We start from the raw sequence: 7,350 nt of genomic DNA on the forward strand, positions 1-7,350 counted from the left end.
TCAGAGTGTATATATAGTTCCAAAAGCTACAAGATTTTCTAAACTGAATTGTTTTCTCCTCTGCTCATATATCAATGCCAAGAAAACTGCTACAATCTTAGAAATAAACGAGAAAAGCAGCACATCTCAAGACTCAATGTCTATTCGAATGATACATAATTATACTGAAGATTTATTTGTTTGCAGTTACATTTGATTTAAATAAAATATTATACATACAAATAATCTTTTCTGTTTGTGCAATTTATTCTGATTATTATTATCAGGCCATTTGGATTTTTTTTTTATTAGGTACATTAAATAGTGAAGAACAAGCAATATGGAGTACCATTCAGTACTGTGATATTCTTTACACAACAGCGGCCTCTCATTAGACTAGCTGCATTAAAAAGGAGTTTCTTTCAGTCTTTCAGTAACTGAAAGCCTAAACCTCAGTGAATTGTAGATGAGGAGTCCATTTTAAACCACTAGCAATTTTCCACCTTAACAGAAAGAGCAGTACAATATTCCACATTGTGATCTGTGTTTGAAACAAGTCTAGCTTTTATTGAGATTGAGAAATCTGGAAAATTGATGCTGAACCCCCCACCCCTATCAGAACATATTTGACCTCTACTTGTTTTCTGCAAAAGTTAAAGTCCTTTTCAAGTAAAGAAAGAAAAACAGAGAAACTGCAGTGATGTGGTATGATTCTCTCTCTCTCTCTCTCTCTCTCTCTCTCTCTCTCTCTCTCTCTCTCTCTCTCGCTCGCTCTCAAATTCATGCTACATTACCCATCTGGAGTCAATAACTCCACGCTCCTCAGTACAAATTCAGCCCAGGCTGTAAACAGGAAACACGGGGGAACACGTGTGATGTGACAGAAAAGTCTGCACCATGCCAGAGCACAAGACGACCTGCGCTTGCACACAGGGAAGAGCCACACGGACCACACACGATTCCCCTTTGGGTAGAAAACTGGAACAAACCTCCCAGCCTGAATGATGTTGTGTGAGGAAACAGGAAACACACAAATGCTCAAAATGGTAAAACTGAGGTGTCTAATCGTATCACTGTTTAATCAACTATATTTATTTTCATTGATTTCTTATTCTACAGTAATTATGTTAAAACGTACTAATAAACACTTGAGGAATAAATTATAACTCTTGTAGAAAATCTATAAACAGCACAATTGTGTGATGTGTCCCTACATAAAGCTGATTATTTCCCAATACCTGCATTTTTTCATTTTTAATTATTTAATGTTTCCAAAAAAACAAACAACACACATTAGTTCCTGTATTACATTACGGTTCTGCCCTATCAAAACCTCTCCTGAAGATAATAGGACAAAAAATGCAGCTTTACTTTTAACTGTTCCCAGTGCTGACACTGGAGACTCCTGAATGTAAACACTAAGTCATCGATTATATTACATATTAGAATGGGTTATAAACCCATGCTTTTTTTGTGTTATAACATTTAATTCACTGGTTCCCAACAACTGGGCCAAAGCTGTGGCTCATTTGGTACCGGCTTGCACAAGGAATTTTTATTTTTTTCCATTTTATGGTCTGCAGGGTGTATGTTTTGGAAAAATTACCACTTCTACCTATGCCAATTTCCCGCACTTGTTTCAGTCGCAGTTTTTTCTACACATCGATTATTAAAGCTTCCACTGATTCTGCATCATGCCTAACTGAGTTACATTTTATATATGAAATAAACAATAAATAAATCAGCCAAGGTGTGTAATAGTAATTTAATATGCATGTTATTGTGTTAAGTTATGGATGTGCACCCCCCCTTAACCACAACCTGTGGAAAATTTGGCTTGCATGAAACTCCTCTGTGGTTTGGTTAGGAAACACTGTGAAAAATTAACCCCTTCTGACCAATCAGAATCGAGAATTCAACAGCACTGTGATTTAAAAAAGACAGATTAATATTTTAAAAAATTTACTGTCAATTTTTACAGGGTTGCCAATAAATCGTCATACATAAAAAAAAAAAAAAAAGAGGAAAATAACCAACTGCAAGTATATTTAGTGTAAAATAAATAACAATAATAAGAAGAGTTATAATAATAATCCAGTACAATGAGAGACATTTCAAGGTAGTTAAACCTAGAAAATAATATGCACTTGCTGACTTTAAAATTGTGAATAGACTCCTCTTGAAACTAAACTCAAAAAATTCTACAGGTCGTCGGGCCAATAAACCTAAAAATAAGATGTTCAATATGCAAAAAACTAAAGTCATGACAGTCGGAGTTAAAGAAAAGAAATAACTTCAAATATGTAAATGCTTCTATCATGTTATGATCTGCTAAAACATACATGTAAATATATAAAACAGGTCAGTTTAAAGAACTGAAAATAAAAGTACAAACTTTTTTACAGTACTCCGCTGGGAAACCTTTTAGCAGTGAATAACTGTAATATTTACTTTACCTATTATGTAAACAGTTGCCCTTTATTGTTGGAGCAGACAAACAGCATTCGTTACACTAAGATTCTTGTAGGTATAGAATCATGTTTTTCATTAAACATATTATATTTGCTCACTTGCAAAAAGCACCCATTGAAAATGTATATAAATGTAAGTAACATTTCTTTCAATGTTCATCCATTTCGCTTGAACATCATTTCATGATTACTATAATATTAATAATTAATTGCTCTTCTACAGCGTTTATGAAAGTGTTACGCTCAGCTGTACACATGGGATTTGACCAAAAGTTTGCACTGTTTTTTGTGAGGGTTTTTTAATCATAAGAAAAAAGAATGACTCAGTTCTGCCTGTGTGCTTCTTTATCATTCTGTTTCTCTCATGCTAACAGAGGCCCATAAGTGTTGGAAGCTTAGTATGGGATTGTGGGTGAAGAGGTCTGGCAGTGCCAGGCACCCCTTTAGCCAAGCGCACCAGTGCCACACAATAACTCTTTGACATTGGCGGGAGCTGGGTCCTTCCATTTGCCTCTGTTCAACAGCTGTTCTTGAATAAAGCACCTCAAGCCCTGTTCAGTCCTGCATAGACATGCGCCAGCGCTAACTCAGGCGCTCACATTATGATATTAGCAACATATTTTTGTTTTTCAACAATTTGTTTTCCGCCACTGCTTGTTACTTTCTTGGCTTCTGATAAAACTCATCTTAACAGTTTTACATTAACAGTTACTGACATACAGGTTGAGGTGATATAACAATATAATTTCAATATTATAATAAAGTCTTAATATAGGGTTCCCTGGTGGTCTAGTGGTTAGGATGCAGTGCTCTCATCGCTGCGGCTCAGGTTCGATCCCCGGTCAAGGAACCAACCCCAGCCATTAGGGTTGCACAAGCCTTCGTGCCGGTCCCAAGACCGGATAAATGGGGAGGGTTGCGTTAGGAAGGGCATCCAGCGTAAAAACATGTGCCAAATCAAACATGCGGCTGGTCCGCTGTGGAGACCCCTAATGGGAGAAGCCGAAAGAAAGTTTATAATAAAGTCTTTATATACTTCTGAAAGCATATATGTCTGTGCTGTTATCACATTCAAAGACATCACGCTATTTTCATTTTCCAATTTTGGACATGCCAGATGTTTAAGATAGCAGCCGTACAGATTAATGCACAATATATTCAAAAGTTTGTGGACAGCTGATATCACATTGGTCCTTCACTTGAATCCAAACATGTTTCATCGTTTGTTGGTACACGGTTTGTGTAAAGTTGAACTGACTTGAACTTTGGACCTGTGAGACGAACTGGAATTGGACTGCATGCCAGGCCTCCTCACCTGGCACCAGAGCCTGACCTAACTAATGCTCCTGTGGGTGAATGGACAAATCCCCTCAACCTCACTGCAAAATCTAGTTTTAAGAAAATAAAGAGGTGAAATAGCCAGGGGTTGAATTGACCATATAATGTACTATCTATTCACTAGTCATGAGTGGTAGTCTCAACACACGGCCCAGAAGAGTTAAATGTGCTTTGCTAGTCTGCAAATTATGTAGTTTGCAATACGATCCTGGGAAAAGTCATTTTTGAAATTATGGAATGCTATTACTTACATGATGTAAGTTTTATTATATGCAGGGTTATGCACAAGGTCTTTTTAAATTCAGCTTGAATACCTTGCATAATCATTTTGTTGTTTTTTCAAGCCGAATGAATTTGAAACAAAACCCTTGCACTGTTGCATTGTGCAAAAAAAAAAAAAAAAAAAAAAAAAAAAACATTAGCCGCCACGTCACTCTCCTGTTCCAGGAAGCGAGTTTAGACTGATCCAGACACATTCTTGATGTTACTGAGGCTGGAGCTGAACTTAATGGAAAAACTTCCCAGTTGCTGCTATACACATAGGAGGCTACATCCAAGAAAGAGCTAGTCATTGAACTAAAAGAAAGGCCCTGTTGATGGAAATGAGTTATCAACTCTTTCAGTTGGGCCACCAGGTCATCTACATGATTCGTTTTTTGCTATATTTGTGCCACTGATTTTGTTGTCATTAAATGTGTAGCCTAAAACACTATAGACCTGGAAATGTCTCTCTGTGGCTAAAATCTTTGATATGTTTTATCAGGAGGCTCAAGAGGCTCTGAATTCCTTTCACACAACCAATCAGCTAGCATTTTCAACATTTACAGCATTTGGCAGACGCCCCTTCTCAGAGCGACTTCAAGTATCTCATTCATACAACTGAACAGTTGGAGCAGAAGTTCAGCCTTTAAACCACTGAACTACTCATACCTCTAACATGTTAGTTTGGATGTGTCACAGGGAGGGAACCAGGGGGAAAAAAAAACCTCTGTGTGAAAATGCCCTCAGGACATCCAGCATGAGGCCAGGTTTTCAAAGGTGTGACACCAGGAGCGGGGCATTGAGGAAACCAAACCCCTCATCAGACAAAAGATGCTGTAATGGGAAATCTCGATTTCCCGCGACCACTCCTTTCACCTTCCTTCTACCTTCTTTATTACTCGTGTCCAAAAATAACCCAACTTTTATTCGAACGAAATTTAGTTTTCCTAAACAATGTCGGTCGAGGGACAGAGCAGCTCAGAATTACGGTGTGTAATTCGACAACTCGCATAGTGTCTGTCTTTTCTTTTCTCTAACACACACCAGCACATTTTCCCTCACATCAGACCTGCGAGATGCCTCACAGATGAGCAAAACAGGATAACAGGCTACAGAGCAACATCCATCTGGGCCTAAATGAACACTGTATGAGCTAATACACCCCTGTAGGTATCAATTCAACCTGCAAGTGATCATCTGCAGGTGGAAATTTTACTGTGTGAAAAAAATAAAAAAGAAAAAGCCTTGGCTTAGAACTGGGACAACAACAGGGCAGACTTTACGTCTGTCAGAGGAATGATTTATTAACACTCACACAGATGTAATCCACTGTTGGTCTGTTTAATATGCTACTTATTTTACTGCCCATGTTTCTGAAATGATTTTGCAGACAAAATGAAAGGGATTGTATAATGTGTGGAAAATTGTAGTTTGAATCCCACTGTTTTTACAATGGGAAATGGGAGAGGGAGCAGAACAAACTGAAACTGGGCATTTATTTACCTGTTGATCCACCAAGGAAATTAAAGTGTAGTATCTCTATTCCATAAAGATAATCTTGTAACTACACTAAGAGGATGTAAAGAAAATCCAAAATCCAAAAAGACAGATGTGTGCACCTGGAAATGTGGAAATACTAAGGCAACATGTTTATATATATATATATACACACCATAGCTAGAAATATAATAATATTAATGATAATAATAATAATAATAAGGTAATAAATGATGTCAGGGTAAAACTATTCTTAATAATTATTTTTATGAATACGCTTTACTGTTTTGTGTTAAATAACTAACTAATAATCATTAATTAATTAAATCAATATTTTTTTTCCTTCTTTCATCTTGTACCAAATATACTTAAATGTTTTTACACAATATGTCTGTACAATACGTTTAGTAACAAAGCTGCAATATAAACAACATACACACACATTTTATATATATATATATATATATATATATATATATATATATATATATATATATATATATATATATAAAACTAATACCTCATTCTTTAGATATAAATGTATCATCGTGTATAAAAGCCTTGTATAGAATGACTAAAAGTAAATATTGTTCAATGGATGGTTCCAGAACCATTAAATCTTAAAGAAACTCGCTTCCACTGGCTGAATTTTGGCTGAACAAAGCAAATGGTTGTGATAGCATTAGGATATTAAAATAAAAAAATGTCAAATAAATTACAACGGTGCCACGTCCTCGTGTTTAATCAGACTACAGCTACAGCCCTGGAGAAACCGCTCGACGGAATCTCGCATGAAAACTCCCTTTACGTTTTCTCAATGTTGTGGAAATGTTGCCTTTGGTTTTAAGTTAAGCAGAAACCGGTTTCTATTCAAAAGAAGGGGAAAAATCGGTTTGTTTCTAGCGGAAGTTGGGAAAAACCATGATGAGGGTCAGTTAATGACGAACAGGGCGTAGTCTACGAGTCGGGGACCATCAGGAAGGAGTCCCAGTGCGCGAATGGAAATTGGACCGGACCTCGACACGCGTTGCTTCGAAGCAGCGCCGTTTTCATACAAGAGTGATGGGAGGAAATAGTCGTTGCCTACCGCAATAGTGCCGGAACGGAGAAGACATGGACGACGCAGCTCGCGTGTGATTATATGGCGCTGAATTGAACCACCCTCTCAAAAATAAAATAAAAAAATGAAGTCAGACTTTAATCCGTGCCCGAGCTCTCGGTTATTCCGCACGGCTGCTTGTAGGCGTTCATCCCCACTGCGACCTCCACTCAGACTCAAACTGGGGACATCTGAGGTGAATTCCCGGAGCTCGCTGCTACATCGCCATCAGCCTCGGCGGGCGCATGCGCAGTGCGAGCGAAATTCCGTTCGCCTGAACCCGGGTCTTCCCATAGTGGGAAGAAGGAAGGGGGAAAGTTAGAAGCGGAAACGCGGGAGCTCAGAATTTTACACCATTTACACCGTCTTCCTTCTTATTTGATCCTAATCCCAATCATGCATTAGGGATCGTATCCTTTTGGAGCTTAGGTATATACAATGTAATATCGATTATGCGATTTTTCTAAAAAAAAAAATGCACTTTTTTCAACTCTTGATTTTGGAGCAAATTGATGACAGTCTTAATCATTAAGCCCTCCCCTTTATTTCACATGGAAGGTAAATTTATAAAAGTTTTAAGTTTTCTTGTTATTTTTTTTATTATTATTCTCCTTAACACTTTTTTCCTGATGGTTCAAAGTTTTACATGCACATGTGTACAATGTGCAATAAATATCATTCCTGCATGTTCTTTCTCTGGCAGCA

The 7,350-nt window shown here is 37.4% G+C and overlaps 1 protein-coding gene across 1 annotated transcript in view; it reads right to left on the bottom strand.

The window, feature by feature from the left end:
• Positions 1–6,881, bottom strand: part of LOC310736524 (fibronectin type-III domain-containing protein 3A-like) — a 38,434-nt gene extending 31,553 nt beyond the window's left edge. The window contains exon 1 of the mRNA XM_083560071.1: positions 6,634–6,881. The gene's annotated coding sequence lies outside the window, so the exon portion shown is untranslated. The remainder of the gene's footprint in view (positions 1–6,633) is intronic.
• Between the last annotated feature and the right edge of the window lie 469 nt (positions 6,882–7,350).

This window comes from Silurus aristotelis (assembly GCF_946808225.1).
Source record: "Silurus aristotelis genome assembly, chromosome: 14".
NCBI classification, from domain to species: Eukaryota; Metazoa; Chordata; class Actinopteri; order Siluriformes; family Siluridae; genus Silurus; species Silurus aristotelis.